The 19,268-nt window shown below is 39.4% G+C and overlaps 1 protein-coding gene across 1 annotated transcript in view; it reads left to right on the forward strand.

The window, feature by feature from the left end:
* Positions 1 to 287: 287 nt before the first annotated feature.
* mitfa (melanocyte inducing transcription factor a) overlaps positions 288 to 19,268 on the forward strand; it is a 29,877-nt gene continuing 10,896 nt past the window's right edge. Inside the window, exon 1 of the mRNA XM_084039697.1 lies at positions 288 to 324. The gene's annotated coding sequence lies outside the window, so the exon portion shown is untranslated. The remainder of the gene's footprint in view (positions 325 to 19,268) is intronic.

Genomic DNA, 19,268 nt, shown 5'->3' on the forward strand with positions numbered 1-19,268 from the left:
CCTTAACATATTAGGTAAAATATAAAAAAAAAACATGACTCAGTTAGCTGAATTCACCAGCACAAATTAATGGAGATAATGTGCTACATAACTGCTCCTGTTGCAAAAATAACTGCTCATCCTCCTTCCCCAAACTCATATGTCCAAGTAAACCACAAAAGCTACGACATCTGGGACTCGTCACCATGTCAGCTTACAAGTGAGATTGTGTCACACCAGGAAGTTCTGACACCCTAAAGCTCTTTAAACAGGACTTAATTCCTCAAACTGCAGCACTAGTGAAGTGGGGACCCTGAACTCACTTACTAAGATGAAAATAAAAAGGTAAGAAACCTCCATGCTCCTCTGAAAATTCAATTAATTAAGACCTTTATATATTGTTTTGAGCCTTTTGTCCATTATGTAGGTGCTGGACAAATGTCTTATGCTTGAGCTCCTAATATTCCTACATCCTAACAATTGGCAACACATCAGCTGTGTGTCTGAGCTACACACACAATTGACTTTTTGTGTTTTTTACACAATGAATAGGCCCTTGCTTGGGGAGGGCAACATACATTTTATAAACAGAAGACAGTGGGACTGATTTTGCTGCAGACACTATGTCTTTCTTATTAAAGCGCAACGTCTCAACATGACATGATTGACACTATTAGTGGATCAAGGCGTTGCTGTTTGGTCAGGAAATGGATGCTGCAAATCAGTGTTCTGGCTCTTCAGGGAAAGAATGAGCATTGAACAATCAACTGTAGCCTGGTGAGTCATGTGTGAGCAATTGTGAGTCTGCTAATTGGTTATACCCTAAATTTTTAGGCGTGGGCTACATTTTTTCTCTCCAAAGGGCCAACTGACTTAAAGTAAGCGTAGGGCCCACACATTGAACAATTGCTTTGCATAGGAAATGTCGACTTTCTTTACAGCTGCATGTGTAAACTGATGAAAACTGATGGAAATGAAAAGATTGCTTAAATAAAACAATCCACTTAAATGCAATATACATTTTTCAATTAGCCTGCATCTTGCAATTGGCATTTCACTATGTTGCCCTTGTGGGATTTATATTTCGTAGACACATAGTTTGGGATTTGAGTCACTAATAATACTTCCTATAATAACTACTCATTCTATGATTAGTCCATTGATTTTATTTTTAGTAATCTGATAAAAACACGTGTGTAAATGTAACTCATATTACTCATATTACACTGACTATGACTCTTGCCTCAGTTTGAGATTGTTAGGATTTAATTAGGTTCAGTGACTCAAGTCATGAACAAGAATCTTCACAACTTTAAGGAACAAAGTGCAGATATTCTTGGGTTAAAGAAAGAAAGAAAGATCATTGAGTTTCCCTGCTAGTGTTGAAGTGTTGTCATTGGGGATATTGAAGCGATAGCTACAGACGAGGGCTAATTTTGACATGCCAGCCTAATTAGTGCGATTATCGCACAGCTACACAGGCTGAGAGGATTTGAAGTGGTTTTATCAAAAGGATCATTTTCCTGGGGAATGCCTCATCCTGACAGCATGTGCACTGCCAGATCTATTTCATTTTAGGATGAGCAGGCGCTGTCCGCTCAAATATGCTACAGATTTGAAGAGTGGACAGGATAAGAGTAGTGGAAGTATAGTGCCAAGTTTTTGCTCAGTGTATTATTGCATGTTTAAAGCTGGGAAGTCGTGTGCATTGTGTTTGCCAAAGGGCACAGGTACTCAGACCTCACAACAGGCCAGTTATTGGAAGTCTAGTGGCAAATACCAGCTTACCCTCAAAGCATACTCTTGCAGATATGGAGGATAAACCAAATTTAGGCCTAATCTTACCAAACAGATTTGGCCACTGATGGTGGGCTAATTAAGCTAATTAGTGATTGATGTAATGCCTCAGTTCAGCTAGGGATTTGCCATTTCTTCAGAATAAAATAGTTACAGTAAGACAACCAATTTGTGCCTTAAAGCTGCTCCAATCAATATTTCTATATCCAACAATGGATAAAATTAATATGTATTTATGAAAGGGGTTGCATGCACTTTTGAATTTTCATTTTCAGATGTGAATAATGGATTTACTCTTGTCAGGTGGACATGCACGTTAATTCACCTTTATCACATGCATTTTAAATACATGTCTGCAGCTGATGATTTTCTACAGCAAGACGTTTTATATTTTTAAGGTATTCAATCAAGGCAGGTCAAATCATGAAATTATAACAAACAGAAAGGTATTGATGTTTCACACCCATCTTTCATAATCCATAACCTCCCTAAAACAAAATGCAGAACAATAACATATTCTTGGTAAAATAATCTTTTGCTTCCTTCTCACTCAGTCATAACATTGTACTCCACTACAATACCTCGTATTGCTCGCCAAAAAATCCCACCGGCACACTATATATGCACACTATACACACCAGCACATTATTATGCCTGTTCTGGTTAACTCCTCCTTCCTCTCTTTGCCCTTGGGTGGGCTGGGGTCCCCAGTGCTCGCCCGGACCTCCATGGCCTCTACAAGAGCCTCCAGAGTTCCCACCCTCTACCAGCCATGACGTCACAGGTCCGGGTCCAAGACTGGCCAGCGTTTGCCCATCACAGGGATCAAGAGCACAGGCAGGACGGAGAGAGGAGGACCAGGAACGTTTTTTGTCACGGGGGCCAACACACCTCCACTGTCCATGTCACACCTTTCTGCGGCCGGCCCATGGAAGTTCTGAAGGTAAGCCCACCAACATGCTGGTCTACCTAGGAGCGTTAGGGGTGACAATGTTCTCTAGGTGACGTGGAAGTGCATACTCTCTTGTGGAGCCTTGATACCACCTCTCCCAAACTGGATTATTTTCCATTCCTTCAAATCACAAATTCAACATTAGAGTTCAGCTTCAGAAAAATTCCTCCATCTGTGTCAGCTCTTGAGACACAAATACAGTTCTGGACTGAGAGTGGACTGTGTTAAATCCATAAGGGGGGATTATCTCTTGACAGAATTCCTGTATCCAGACGTTTGGCATTCAACAAATGTAATCCTATTTGCTCCACTAGACTGACATATTTTCATTCATTTCATTCCTGGTACGTCCAAGTGAACCCGAAAAACGTGAGAGTCTAAAGATGAGAAAATTATCTTTGGAAGACAAAGAACACCGTAAATATCCTCTAAAGACGCTTTGATATCAATATTAGATAACTAGGATGTATCTCAGATAATTGCTGGGAAGCAGTTTTCACCCCGTCAGGTATTTAAGTTTGTTGAAAGCATCTGTGAGAGAAAATTCCAACTGTCAGACATTTAATATATAGTTATCTGCATTGGGTTTACAGATTTTCCGTGCTTACAAGGAAAGCATCTTCGATTATGTATGCCAATTATCACAGCTATGCATGTGAATGTGATATCATAGATGATCTGCAAGATAAGTCTGATGTCTCTGCAGTTGGATGTTGGTGAAGTTCTTTTAAGGTCATTGTTGTAGTACAGTTTTCCTCTTTGGCATATCAATGCGTTTATTGTTGAGAGTAACAAAATACTTTCGCACTGTACCACTTATTTCAGCATGAAAATCACATCCTACCACTGTCACTTGTGCAAAACGCATGGGTGATGGTCGGAAAAATATGTTCTCATTTGCAAGTTGTTCCAAAAGAGGGTTGCACTTGACATGGCAAGAAAGCTATTTGTGGGAACACTTTCTCTCATACTGTATTATTCAGAGTGAATTCTGACAACAATCCTGGTTTCCTGGGCAAATACTTCCTGACAGTTTGAACCTAAAGTGTCTGTGGATTATCAAAGACCCCCCTAAAGCTGTGCAGGCAAGGCAAAATTAGCTTAGAAGTACCAGGCAGAGCTGCTGGACCATGAAAGTGAAAACATAAAGCTCAGATGAGGTTGTCCAAAAGGGGAGGGGGGACCCTTAATTAGCCAGGTTACCTCTGACCCCAGTGTGAATGAAGTGAAAAACCAGTTCAGGGATCAAGACAAAGGCTTTATCATACGCTTAACTCATACGTTAGCAACATATTCTCATTTGAATCTTGAGCTCATTTAAGAAATTAAACACTGCTATATAGTGCATGATTATAATTAATCAAACATCAGCCTCAACAGTACAGGGTTCATAGGAAAATGTGTTTAACATGCAGTATAATCCACTGAAGCCATTACACCTGCCATTCTTACCAATTGTACCTCTTTGTTCCTATTGAAATCTGTCAGTTCAGAATCTGTTGAGCTTTATTTTTACAGACTACTGTACTTATTTGTATAGTTATTATTGGTATTTTTAGAATAGCAATACATTAAATGACAATATGAAAGGGGGTCTTTGGGTTGATGAACCTACAGAGAACTAGAGCCTGAATCTGCAGCTCCCCTCAGATTTATGGAGCTCTTTTAGTTAGTTTTAGGCTCATTGTTAGATGCCTGACCCACAAATATTTTGGATCAGTCTCGCCCTCTCCAAGTTTATTTTCAGAGAAAAGCACTGTAGGCCCACTGTACACTACTTGCTCAGCAGCAAACAACAGACAGACAGGGCTTGATGTGGACATAAGTGTCAGGGTGTGTACTATGAATGAGGGAGGTATGGACCCAAATGCAGTAAAAAAAAAGGTTTAAAAATTTAAATGATAAGCTAACAAAAAACCAAGTCCAAAAACTCAGGGAGACCACAGGGGCAAAAACACTATACAAAATCTAACCAAAAACATCCAAAAAAATCAGGGAGGCCACAAGGGTAAAAACACTATCAAAAAACAAAGAACAAGATAATCCAAAGCGTAGACAAAAACTCACAAACAATAATCCAGACAAAAACCGGGGGCCTATACTACGAAGCGAGTTCAACACCCAGGGTATCTTTCAGTTATCCAGTTTAAGTAACCCTAACAAAGGCAATCGGAGATACGCTGGTTATAAACTCGTTAAAGCTGTAGTCTACGATTTGAACACCCCTCCCCTCTGTGCTCCTCACACAAAAATAGTTCACCGAAATGTGTTTCTGAAAACATTTTAGGCGGGAAATAAGCTATGCAGTTGCTGAATCTGCCTTTATTTAAAATCGACAACGGTCGGTTTTTTGGCTCAATTGAAAAATCTTTCAAATCGTAGACTACAGCTTTAACGTGATGGTTCAGGGTAAAATGCACCATTGGTCATTTCCACCATGACATCCAGCCAAATACCCCCTCAGAAGCATTTTTAGCAATGGTCAGCATTGGTAGATAGGGCTATCAGCCGAATGGCGTAGTACCAATGTACCGAGGCTCCCTGCAGCGGTCCCGGTCCTCTTTTAAAGCATGTCGTCCCTCTCTCTCGCCCCTGTAACTCTCACGCTGTACTCCCACAATAAAAAGCCGAAAAAATATCTTTAAACAAATGAATGTGTTGCTGAGATGTATTTATGGCGTCGTGTATATCAGCCTCATTCTTTCAGCTGCAATCCCGGTGGTGTAAAACAGACTTGGGCCCCAGGACATAGGCAGGACAGATCAGGTGGTGGACACACATCCGGGATAACACAGACGACCAAGCAAAACAGAAAGGAAACACAAAGACTAATACACAAAGGTTGATTAAGTTCAACAAACACAAGACGGAAGGACTACAAAATAAAACAGGAAACAAACATTACAAAAACCCACTGTCGGGACAGTAGACAAGACAAGAAAAACGCATGACAACACAAAAAAGAATGACTACAAAATAAACCCAGAGACCAAAACAACAAAACCCCACAATTATGACAATAAGCAACTGTTCGGAATATCAATTGAGAAGATAATCTAACAAAAATACATTTATGCAGGTTTAAGATTGAGTTTTTTTAAATAGTTTACAGTAAACAGGACAGTACGTGATGCTAAGTTGTACTGTTGCACAAGAAGGGATGTTTTTATAAATTATATGATGGTAGATATTCGAGCCCTAGAGGAGTTTAACTGCTACTACTATTCATAACAAACAAAACTGCACAAACTTTACATCATTTGTAAAGCAATATTCAAATAGTTAATTAGTGAAACGGGGTCTTAAAGTTCAGGTCGCTCAAATATGAAGAGACAGTATTCAGAACAAATTGGGCATACGGTAGCTAATTACACTAAGGACTCCCTAACATTTAACTATTGGTTAAGGTTAAGTAAGATCTCACTTTACACAATGGTCCCTTCTTTGTGCTTCCACAGTGCACCAAAGCTGGGAACGTTTTCTTGCCTGTGGGCTGCAACTGTTTGCAACTGATTGAAACAGAGTTTAATTGTACCTCCATTAATGCCTTATTGATTTCATCAATGTTGGGCTGTTATGACTGTAAAGCTTCAGTGTCTTTGGCACTGGAGGGGAACAGAATCTTCAATCAGATCTAAGCTGTTGGAGCAGTTTATAAACTGTAATTTACATTATGTTCTTTACTATCTTTTGTAGGCAGTTATGTAACACAGTGGTGGCACAAAGGTGCTTCAATTTGAAATTCAGAGCATCTGGCAAGCATTGAGGGATTGCCTCTACATGGCTCTCAGCTGGCTCTGAGTCGGAGCTAGCAGCTGACAGTGCTAAGATCGTGTAAATAATGTCAACAGTGCTGACAGACATATCATTGTTGACCTAACGTTACATGTCAGCGATGACACTGTGGGTTGGGACATCCTATGAGCACAATAAAGAGTGGTGGCAATTAGCTAGTCAGTGCGGCACAAACAATGGAACTCAGATGCACTAGATACGAAAACAAAGCACAGAGAAGCTATGATTACAACACACACAGAGGGAAAACTATTTGATTCTCTGCTCATGTAGACATTACTCCCCTAGCTTCTTACTTTTTTAAGTTGTTAGCTGCTATATTGATGCTCTGAATTTCAAATTCAGGACCTTTAAGTAATGCTGACGGATACAAGGCAAGGCAAGGCAACTTTATTTGTATAGCACATTTCATACACAAGGCAGACTCAAAGTGCTTCACATCATACAACAAAGTGAAAAAAATAAATAAATAGAAGAATTAAAAGAAAATAAAGGCAAATTTAAAAATGCATTACAGAAAGAAAGGAGAATAAAAACATATTTGCAATAATTAAAAACAGTGCAGACATTAAAAGATTTAGCAGAAAGCTATGGTGAACATACAAGTTTTCAGTCTAGTTTTAAAAGTGGTCAGAGTTGGGGCAAGTCTTACATCTTCAGGAAGTTTATTCCAGCCATTTGTTGCATAGTGACTAAATGATGCTCTCCCGTGATTGTTGTTTACTCTGGGAATCACTAACAGATTGGTCTCAGAAGATCTTAGTGGTCTAGAAGGCTTATGTAGTGGGAGCATATCAGTGATATACTTCGGTCCTAGACCATGTAGTGATTTATATGTGAGCAGGAGGATTTTGAAATCAATCCTCTGACATACAGGGAGCCAATGTAAGGATTTAAGAATTGGTGTAATGTGCTCACATTTTTTTGGTCTTTGTAAGAACCCTAGCAGCAGCATTCTTAACAAGCTGTAGCTGCCTGACAGTTTTTTTCGGAAGACCCGCAAGGAGACCATTACAGTAGTCTAGCCTACTCGTAATAAAGGCATGTACAAGTTTTTCTAAGTCTTGAGCTGACATGAGCCCTCTAAGTCTTGCTACATTTTTTAGGTGATAGTAGGCTGATTTTGTTACTGATTTAACGTGACTGTCGAAATGTAAATCAGAATCCATAATAACCCCAAGATTTCTGGCTTTGTTTGAGGTTTTCAGGGACAGAGAGTGAAGGTGTTGAATTACTTTAAACCTTTCTTTTTTAGCACCAAAAACAATTATCTCAGTTTTGTCCTCATTTAGTTGTAGGAAGTTTTGGCACATCCAGTCTTTGACTTGCTCAATGCACTGGCCCAGAAGATCTATGGGGCGATAGTCGTTTGGTGATAGTGCTACATAGATTTGGGTGTCATCGGCATAGCAATGGTGGTCAATGTTATTATTTTGCATGATTTGTCCTAGTGGGAGCATGTAGATGTTGAATAAAGTCGGCCCCAAGATTGAACCTTGGGGGACTCCACACGTTGTATTTGTATTTGTATTTTTATTTAGCACATAAAAGATGTATAAAACAGCATATTAAAAAAGTGGAACGACGACGACAAGAGACATACAAAGTATACAGTAGATAAAGCAAATGTGCTGGAGAAACCAAAAAAACCGCTAAGGGCTTGTCAAGTGGTCCTCCAAAAGACAAACATTCAACATAAATTTAATTTACAGAATGAAAAAACAACATAAAACAATTAAAAAAGAGAAAATCAATATTGTGTGAAAATTCAGGATAAACATTTGACATACATTTGTTAAGATAAGCATTCAACATAAATGTATAAAGATAAACATTCAGCATAAATTCAGTTTACCGTCATGTGAAAAACAAAACAATTAGAAAAAGAGAGAGAGAAAAACAAAAGTGATGTAAAAAGTATGTGGAATTATGCATTGCTCAATTGGGCCAATAGAAAGTGAATTATTTGTTTCTTAAATGAATTTATGCTTGTGCAGTTTCTAAGGTGGATTGGTAATGCATTCCAAAAATGCGGACCTCTAAATCTGATTGAGAACTGAGAGAAAGTAGACTTAAAAAAGGTGGGATGAAGATTATTTGCTGATCTAGTGTTGAAATTATGAATCTGGGAATTGAACTGAAATACAGTTTGGAAACAAATTGGAAGTAACTTGTGAATAGATTGATAAACAAAAATACATATTTGAAAAGTATTTACAGCAAAAACAGGAAGAATACTCAGGGATTGAAACAGAGGTGTGGAACTAGTAAATCTGCTAGAAAATGTTATCATTTTGATGAATCGCTTTTGTAAAATGAGAATACAGTTGAGAGAGCTCTTGGAAGTGCTTGCCCAAATAATATTACAATATGAAATGAAAGGATAGATCATCGTATAATATAAATTAATCACGATTTTACCAGGCAGGAGATGACGTATTCTTCTGATAACTCCAATATTCTTAGCAATCTTGTTAGAAATAGACAGAATATGACTCTTCCAAGTAAGATTTTCATCAATTAAGATACCTAAGAATTTTGTTACCGTGACCCTTTCCAGGATGTTGTTGTCAATATAGACATTAGGAAGAGAGTTTGTTGAGTGTAGACTTCTCGGAGTAAATAACATATACAAGCTTTTCTTTATATTAAGTGACAATTTGTTTGCCTTAAACCATAAGTCAACTTTACACAATTCTGTGTTCATTTCTGATATTAATTTAGGTCCATTCCTACCAGATAAAAAAATATTGGAGTCATCTGCAAACAGAATAAAATATGCTTTAGTTGATGACATGTGTAGGTCATTTACATAAATAAGAAACAGTAAAGGGCCCAAGATTGATCCTTGGGGCAAACCACATGAAAGCAACTTTAAGTCAGATGAAGAATTATTCCAGGAAACAAATTGCCTTCTATCAGACAAATAGCTTTTGAACCATAACAGATTTGAGCTGCATAAACCATAAAGAGAAAGTTTCTGTAATAAAATATCATGATTGACCGTATCGAAGGCTTTCGATAGATCAAGAAATACTCCAAGTGTTAATTCTTTATTATCGGTAGCCTTGGTAATATTACCTACAAGTCGGGTGAGGGCCATAGAGGTGGAATGATTCTCTCTGAACCCGTACTGATGGTCATATAAAATGTTATTGTCATTAAGGTATTTAAACAAACGATTATAAACTAATTTTTCTAATACTTTGGAAAAACATGGTAGAATAGATATCGGTCTATAATTAGAAAATATTGAGGGATCATCAGCTTTGAAGAGAGGAATGACTTTAGCCCATTTAAACTGAGCAGGAAATATACCAGTTTCAAGGGAGAGATTAAAAATATGAAGAAGAGGTTTAATGACATATGGAAGACTTGTTTTGAGTATTGAGGATTTCAATTCATCATGACCTGGTGCAGATAGTTTCATTTTGTTTACAACGTCAATGAGCTCAATCTCAGTGATGGGGCAAAATGCAAAAGAAGAAAAGGGGCACTTAATCCCTGAAGTGGATAGTGGGGTCTGTGGAATCTTGACTGCGAGTGAAGGACCAATAGAAACAAAGAAATTATTGAATTCATTAGCTATCTCAAGGGGATCTGAGAGAGCTTTATTAATTCCTTTGAACTCCCTTTGTACAATCCTGTCAGTTTTTTTATGAATAAGTTCATTGATAGTCCTCCATGTGTTATTCATGTTATTCTGAGATTCAGTAAATTTAAATTCATAAAACTGACGTTTTGCTATTCTCAGCAGGTGATTCAATTTATTTCTGAAAATTGTATACCGATTCAGAAATAATGGCGTGGGATTGGTGAGATAGTCACGGTAGAGTTTGTGCTTCTTGGCAATAGACCGTTTCAGCCCGTTGGTTAACCAGGATTTACTTGGATTATTTAATTTATTTTTAGTTCTCTGAAGTGGAAAAGCATCATCAAAGATCTTAAAATACATAGCATGGAAGATGTCATAAGCCATTTGAGTTTCATTTTCATTTACAACTTCAGACCAACTAACAATGGATAATCTATCAATGAACCTACTCATATTACTATTATTAAATTTACGGAGGAAAATGTCACCAGGTCTAGTAGATGAATTTGATTTCCCATTTATGGGCTCGAGATAAAACACAGGAAGGTGGTCAGATAAGTCACAGAACAAAATGCCAGGTATCCCTGCAGCACAATAGGAATTAGTAAATATATTGTCAATCAGTGTTTCATTTGAGGCAGTGATTCTGGTAGCCTTTGTTATGAGGGAGAAGAAAGATGCAGCATTGAGATGATTAATAAATTGAGATGACTGATTATTTAGGAGATTAATATTAAAATCACCCATAATATAGCAAGTTTTTTTTTCAGCGGTAATCTTACTGAGGGTAGAATAAAAGCTGTCAATAAAACGATTGATATTAGAATTAGGTGGTCTATAAATGCATCCAATAATAAAGACCTTGTTAGAAGAAGGCTCAACAAGCTCTAAAAAAACAGCCTCTGCTTCATCTCCCACCATCATAACAAGATCATTTCGAAGGGAGGATTTGATGTCCTCCTTAACAAAGAGAGATACACCTCCTCCACAATGCACAGGTCTGAAACAGGGATAGTGATTATAATTACTCATGGGAAACATAGAAACTTTTTGGCTATTCAGCCATGTTTCAGTCAAGCCTATAACTGAGAAATCAACTGGCAGCATACCAAGATAATCGATAAAACTATCAAAATGTTTAGGTAAACTACGAATATTAAGGTGAAACAAAGAAAGACAGTTGTCATTAGCAATCTTTTTATCCACACAGAGAGACTTTAAGGAGTCCTCAGAAAAATAAGAGCAGGGTAAGGGGCCTTGTTTAAAAACATTGCCGTTAGCATCAGGGTCAGCATCAGAGAGGGGAAGAAGATATTTATCTTCATGAGAGCAGCTAGTACTTATAGATAGAGATCGGAGTGAAGTGTTCATAACCAAGAAAGAAAAAGGTTACTAAAATAAATGTATTAAATATTCAGCTTAGTTAGATTGGTAGGTTCTGATACAAAGTCGCCAATTTAAACAAAATAGTTCCTATCTTGTAGATATGACTTGAACCAGCTTAAGACTGTGCCTGAGAGCCCCACCCAGTTTTCCAACCTGTCCAAGAGTATTGAGTGGTCGACAGTGTCAAATGCAGCACTGAGGTCTAATAGCATTAATATTGAAGTATTGAGTCTGTGTTAAGACGGATTTTATTTACAACTTTAATAAGGGCCGTCTCGGTGCTATGAAAAGGTCGAAATCCTGACTGGAAGTTGTTGTGGCAGCCAGTTGAAGCCAGGAAGTGATTTAGTTGTTGGAGGACAACTTTCTCAATTATTTTACTTATGAAGGGTAGATTTGAAATTGGTCTGTAGTTGTTGATAATAGAGGCATCTAGGCTCCGCTTTTTTAGAAGAGGTTTAATGACTGCAGTTTTGAAGGTCTTTGGGAAATTGCCTGATTCAATGTTATTAACTATTTGCAATACGTCTATTGATAGGCAGTCAAAAACATTCTTAAAAAAGTTGGTAGGTAAAGCATCAAGGCAGCAGGTGGATGATTTTAGATTTGTCACCGTTTTCACTAGAGTTTTAGAGTCTATGGCATTAAAGCTTGCCATGATTGCTGTGTTACTTTTGCCTGAACAGGGTGGTGATCCAACTTTTTTGTTTGAGATATTGATGGCGCGTCTGACGCCTTCAATTTTATTAGTATAAAAGAATGCAAACTCATTGCATTTCTGCGTGGAATGGAGTTTAGCTGGTATTTGTGTTGGGGGGTTGGTCAGTCTGTCAACAGTTGCAAATAGGGTTTTCGCCTTATTATTGTTGTTTATGATATTGGAGAAGTATGTTTCTCTCGCACTTTTTAAGACTAAATTGTAGGCCCGGAGGCTCTCTTTATAGATGTCATGGTGAATATGAAGTTTAGTACTCCGCCAGATTCGTTCAGCCTTCCTGCACTCTCTTCTCTGGGCTGTCACAACAGCAGCTTTTCCCCAGGGTGCCTTTTGCTTACCAGAAATTGTTTTAACCGTAGCAGGTGCAATGACATCTATGACATTCAGAATTTTGGAATTAAAGATGTTTACAAGATCATCAGCATGACATGGGTTTAGAGGTGGTAACGAGGAAATGGCATTTTTAAAGAGTACATTGGCATGTTCATTGATGTACCGCTTTTTGACCTTATTTGATTCGGTTTGTGTGTCAGGAATGAAAGAAATATTAAAGAAAACACAGAAGTGATCAGACAATGAAGGATCAGTCACAAAAACATCAGAAACATGGAGACCTTTTGTGATAATCAGGTCCAGGGTGTGTCCCTTACAATGAGTAGCCTCTTTCACATGTTGAGAAAGGTCAAATGTGTCTAGAATATTAAAAAGTTATTTTGCACCCTTGTCATTCAAATCATCAATATGAAAATTAAAGTACAGTATCTATTACAGTTGCATTATACAACAGAGAACTGGTAGTGATTGCGTTATGATCCATCCATCATCTACCGCTTATCCTGTATTCCGGGTCCCGGGGGGGAGAGACCAACTGTCATTGGGCGAAGGCAGGGTACACCTGGACATGACGCACAGGGCCAACATGTAGAGACCATTAACACTAATTTTCACACCTACGGGCAATTTAGAGCCACCAATGAACCTATCCCCATCCTGCATGTCTTTAGACTGTGGGAGGAAGCCAGAGAACCTGGAGAGAACCCACACTTACACGGGGAGAACGTGCAAACTCCACACAGAAGGAACCCAAGCCCAACCCGGGAATCGAACCCAGGACACTGGTATCGGCTGATGTTCATTCTAAATAGTTTGATTTCTAGTTATGTTATACAATAGAAATGACCCTGTCTGATTTCTGCTAAATGATGAACAGCATCTCACACCTTTTGAGTTTCTTGCCTTGAGAGGATGAGGGACGAACCCACACTGATCATAATGTCTTGTTAAAAGAATTCCCTCTAAGCACAATGAATGTGTAGATGACATACTGTATGCATATATATTGATTGATTGAAGCAGAATAAAATTTTAAGTTTATCTGAAAAAATTATCAGATAAACATATGTTTATCATGTAGACCCTTTGATCAATCGACAATTCTGCTTCCAGTGATTGGAAGCAGAATTGTCCCTGCAATATTCGGAGTATCCTAATATGTCAGGGCTGCAATCTCCTGTGGTAATGAAGGAACACATGTCTTCTTTCTGTATTTGTGGTTCTGTGTGTATACAGTATTAGTCTTCTGACTCTCAAAAGCAGAGGATAGAATTTAACTATCCCCCAAATTTTTCTTCCTGATTGTGGCCTCAAATTCATTCGAAGAATGGGATCAAAGACAGACCTATTATTTGATGGCCTAGAACAGCCCTGACTTTTAAAAAAAATCACCAGATTCAACTCCACGTGCAGACTTTCGTGGCTAACGCTGACCTTTTCCTCAAACTCCAGGCACATTAAGCTGAATAATGCTTCATCTTTGTGCTCTTTGATTTTCGGGGTAGACTGAGGTCTTTAACTGTGCTAAGAGAGCCTTTTGTTTATCAACTCATCAGAATACACCTAGAGCTCTGTTCTCAGTTTCTAGTGACTAGTAGATTATTCAAGATACATTTTCAAAAAGTCTACACATTGCAAAACATTTTCCAGCAATCTGTTTTCTTCATGTAAAATTTGTATTTTAAGTTCTTCACTCAGAGTGTTATGAATGCGTGGTCTTTGCCCTTTTGATGGTCACTGGCATCATAACGAAGCTCTGTGTGTTTACATTGGTGCTAAATTAAGCTCAATTGTTTGTCACTTAAGCAAGTGCATGTTCCTAATCCCACACAGACGGCACAATGTGCCTCGTTCTTAGAAGGCGATGTTAAACATACTGTAGCCACAGGGTAAGAAGCAGAAAAGACTCTTTGTCCCAGGCTCCTCCTCTTGATGGGATGGCCTGTCTCTGCTGTAGCTGCTATTTGCTACAGAAAATTGTTACTAAGGGCATTAGGCAAGAGAGCAAAATTTACTTCCTCCAGGCGACGGTAGAACTCAGCTCATGCAGCAGTTGTTGCAACTAAATAACCCTCCTATTATCACAGCCTGACATTGAGGCTGTGATGATAGGAGGGTCACTGTTATATCGTCTGCCTCCACCGCGACCAAGCACTTTCTGTAACTCTAACGAAGACGATTAAAAGAGTGTGCGGCTCAGCTCCCACTCGGGTTGGCAAGACTGATGAGGCCAGCAAGGTCACCAAAAGTTTGCCTCACCAGCCCCCTCCCAACCTTAATATAGGGAAGTATGTTAAATAAAAAAGATTTGAGAGAGCATCAAATAAATCAAAGTTCTACCTTTGAAAGTGCAGGTGCAGGTGTTGGCAAGAGTTAATGCCTCTACATTTGAGCTGAAACCCGGATCCTCACCTCTTACTGATTAAAGTTACTCACTCCCACTTTTTGTCAATCTAAATCCCTTGAGCGCAAAATCAAAGCATCACCTGATCAATTTGACCTGGAAGTTAAAGGTCCCATATTATGAAAAACATGATTTATCTGGTCTCTACACCTATAAACTGGTCCTCCCTGAGCCTGTCAACTCCCAGAAAGAGGATAACAAGCGACTCCTGCATGGTCTCTGCAGCTTTTCTTTTTTTTTTTATTCAGCTCCCATCGTTAAGTAACGAAGGGAGTCATTTGCATAGGCCGATATACCCCGAGAGGGGACGTTCATCAGTGAGGTGAAGTTCGGTGTGTCCTACGGTGAGACAGCAGTGACATAGCAGTGTTTCACGATGTCGTCGCTCACAGCTAATCACACAAATTGCTCTGTTGTTGGTTGTCCAAATCAACATAAGTGCTTATATTCTGTCCCAGCTACAGAAGAACAGAAGAGACGGTGGTTGTGTTTCAACTTTAATGACAATGTGCCGACTACGGTTCCTGTTAGCTTTATGTGTGTGCTAACCACTTCACATCGGACTGCTTCAGTAACGAGGGTCAGCTGGCTTTGCCTCGACACTGACCCTCGTAAAAGGATCTGTCCCAACCATACAGGACCCAGCAACTTCACCTGAGCCACATAGGCGAGCCATAGCGATACATCCACCGTAAACAATTGTGCATGCTACCTCTAGTGTAAGCGGCATCCTCTCTGTTGCTCTCTAAGCCAGTGATTTTCAACCTTTTTTGAGCCGCGGCACACTTTTTACATTTACAAAATCCTGGGGCACACCACCAACCAAAATGAGACAAAATGACACTAACACAGTACATATAATACATATAGTTAATAATATAGTTTTTAAATTTATTGTGGGCCTGGCGAGCAGTACGGGAAGGACGAGACGGGAGCCCAGATTACGTCCATCGGCGCTATTGGATAGCTTCTCACCACACACCAAGCACAGCGGACTCTGTGCCGTTGCATCCCCGGTGAAAGTAAATCCAAATGAAAGATAGCTTTCGCTGTATTGCCTCGAGCTCACCGTCTTGTCTTTTTTCTTTTGTCGACCACTCATACTTGGGCCTTCATGGGTCAGAATTTTGTCCAGGGCCCTGTTCGGCATTTGCATTTTCCCTTCTCAAAAACTTCTCCATCACTTTTTTTTTTCGTCACTGTCACTTGCTCGTCTTGCTTTGATCCCAAACTGTCACTGTCACGTGTCGCGCCGCACTAACTATTGTCTTTACAGGCATTTAAAGCCCTCTGCTGCCACCCACTGATATAGAAGAGTATTACATTATCTGCGACTCTTTATTACACCACAGACACCCGACAATGGTTAATTTTTCGCGCCGGATGCTGCGTCGCGCAACATTGCCCCTCCTACCGGGAGCTGTGTAGCGCAACATTAGCACTTCTGCCGGCTGCTGCGTGGCGCAGCATTTTGGACAATTCTTACTATTTTCTCTGAAAACCCTCAGGCCATGAGGTTCTTTTTCCTAGAATAGCATAGGATTTTAGCAGGCGTTTTCAGCAGGCGCTTTAGGAGTAAATGGGTTAAGTGATATTAGAAAATTTCCCACGGCACACCTGACGATCTCCTGCGGCACACTAGTGTGCCGCGGCACACTGGTTGAAAATCACTGCTCTAAGCACTTGATTGACAGACGGAGCTCATTAGCATTTAAAGGTGCAGGCACAGAAACACCCTGTTCTCAGCAGAGCTCATTTGAGCAACTTTTAGACAGCTGAAATTCAGGACCATGGATGGGTTAAGGGCAATGTATATAGAAAACAGTGTTGTTGGACCTCTGACAGCTGTGTGAAATTGATGAAAATCAGTATAATAGGGGACCTTTAAGGGTCATCCTGTTAGATTCTTCCTTCTACTTGTAAGTGAAAGTTGCAACCACAGAGCAGACGTGTAGCCAGTAATGGGCCTAGGCGTCACTGGCCCGGTCATTTTACACACTGGCCCGCCCAGCCAAGTTTGATTAAAATATATTTTGTTACAAAACAATACAAACATTTATGTAAGAAAGGAAGTACATTGAAAATTGTATTCATGGTTTCCTTGTTGTGTGCTGAATTTGTCTTCTGTTAAAACAGAACTGCTAAATGAAGTTGTCGGAGGCCTCCGGAATGTAATTAGTTCCTATGGTTCTGACAGGCAGTCTGGGCTGCTTTCTAGCTAGTTAGCTGGCTTTTCACCAGGTTGTAGATAACATTGTCACCACAACAATGGCTAAGCAAAGTTCCTTAATGTGTTGTTTGAGAAAGTAAAAGTTGAGGAAAAGACAGGCTACTGCCTCCATCTATGGAGTCCAGCTAGCCCAGTTCTTCGGAGTCATTAGCCCACAAGAAGGTTAGCCCGGACTCAGCTCTTTGCTCCCTGGCGCAAGTGCTCTCTCCTGGCAGATAAATCAGCAGGTAAACCTATGGTAAATGCTGATTTATCTGCAATTGATGAAGCAGCTTCACAGCCGAATTTTAAGGTATTTCCCTGCACTGTCAGGAATGGAAAATCAAGGTGCTTCTCATTAAAGTGGTATAGTGTAAATAAGGACATGCTTTTCTTCATTTCCCCAGTGGAGCTGATGACCCGTTTGCGAGAGAGGAGTTTGTGGACTGGAAGCACCTACACCAGGCATGTCAAACACACCAGGTCGATTTAATAGAAATGATAGTGTTTGCTGCTCTTTCATAATTCATACATCGGCTGGGTGTTTTCATTCTTTAATTTGCTTTTCCGGCAAAATTGTATGATTTGCACATTTTCTGTTCATTAACCGTGGTACTGTAGAAACAATGGCCGACAATTATTAATCAACCCTGCAATAGAGCGGATATGCCAATTGACAAGTTTTGTATTTACTGTTGTATTGTGTACAGCCTTTATAGAGCTCTGTTGGTAGAGCTTGTGTAATAGGCAGTGTTTTGCTGTAATTTTTCTAGTTGTAAGTTTTTATAAGTATTTTTTTTCGGGTAAAATATGGCTCATCCACTTTTGTACGGACCCACCCAAAATATTATTTTTGCCTACGCCACTGCAACAGACAAAGAGCAGGAGTTGGTGTCTACAATTTTAAAAAAGCCGAAAATCGGCGTCTTTGAGAGAGTCGGCGTCCGTGACATGAGTCTCTTTGGTGTGGTCACTCGAATCGGCCCACGTCGGCGTTCATTTCAGCCGATTCAAATGTGTAATCCGCCATTCGAGTCGGCCATATTAAGTAGCCCGACTTCATTTACCGACGCGAGTCGGGCAGTCGGTGCGGACCGGTGTGGACCCGCCTTAAGAGTGGAGGTTAGTTATATTATCCAAGCATAATTGATCGATGCAGCAGTCAAGTTTTGAAAAGACAAAAGTAGGAATGACTTTTTGAAGAGCACGATAAGATTGCAGGAGGTGGCTCTTAATCAAAGGAAGCAGGACTGGACATCTATTTTTATTCATGGTTCAGCGCTCTTTATGTTAGCAGATACGGTACTGAGGTGACTTTCAATGAAACTTATTTGATCTGGTTTGGCGGGACTGAACATTAATATGATTTGTGATTTTGAGTTACTGAGTTGAAGAAAAGTGTTTGCAACTGAAACAGATGATATTGCTGAGTCTAAAACTGCAGCTTGACTTCTTGGGTCATCAGGTCTCAAGGGAAGATGTGTCTCTGTGTCGTCTGCTTAGCAACGAAAAGAGACGCTGTGACATTGGATGATTTGACCAAGTAGAAGCATGTTTATAGAAATTATAATTGGATCTAAAACCTGAGCCTTGTTGTACACCACGGTGTGTCCCCTTGAGGAGTGCAGAGTCTGTGCTATAAAGCTCTAAAAACTGTCTGAAACTTCTCAAATATGTTATAATGACACATACAAGTTTAATATTGTGTTGAAACCAAGTTTCAAAAACGTTTGATAAAAATGGAAGTTTAGAAATTGGCCTAAAATTGTGTCAACACAATCTATAAGAAATATATATTCATAGTTTTAAAGTTGCCAGGGAAAAGCACTGTACCAAACCAGATCAAAGGTGTGTCCCTCATGTAATGCTTGAGTGAGGTTAAAAGATTCAAGACTATCCATAAAATCAATAACAAAAGTGAATAATTTGATCATAGAAAATCATTAGAACCATAATGAGAAAAACATTTATGAATGAGGTTCATTGTCACTTCTGAGCTGAATGCTCCCCTTAGAAAAGTAATGAGGCTGATACGGTTGGTTGTGGTCTCATCAAACTCCATGTGGAATTCCAAAAATATTGGGCCAAAGAGAGGTAATA

Source organism: Eutrigla gurnardus (assembly GCF_963514095.1).
Source record: "Eutrigla gurnardus genome assembly, chromosome: 2".
Classification (NCBI taxonomy): Eukaryota; Metazoa; Chordata; class Actinopteri; order Perciformes; family Triglidae; genus Eutrigla; species Eutrigla gurnardus.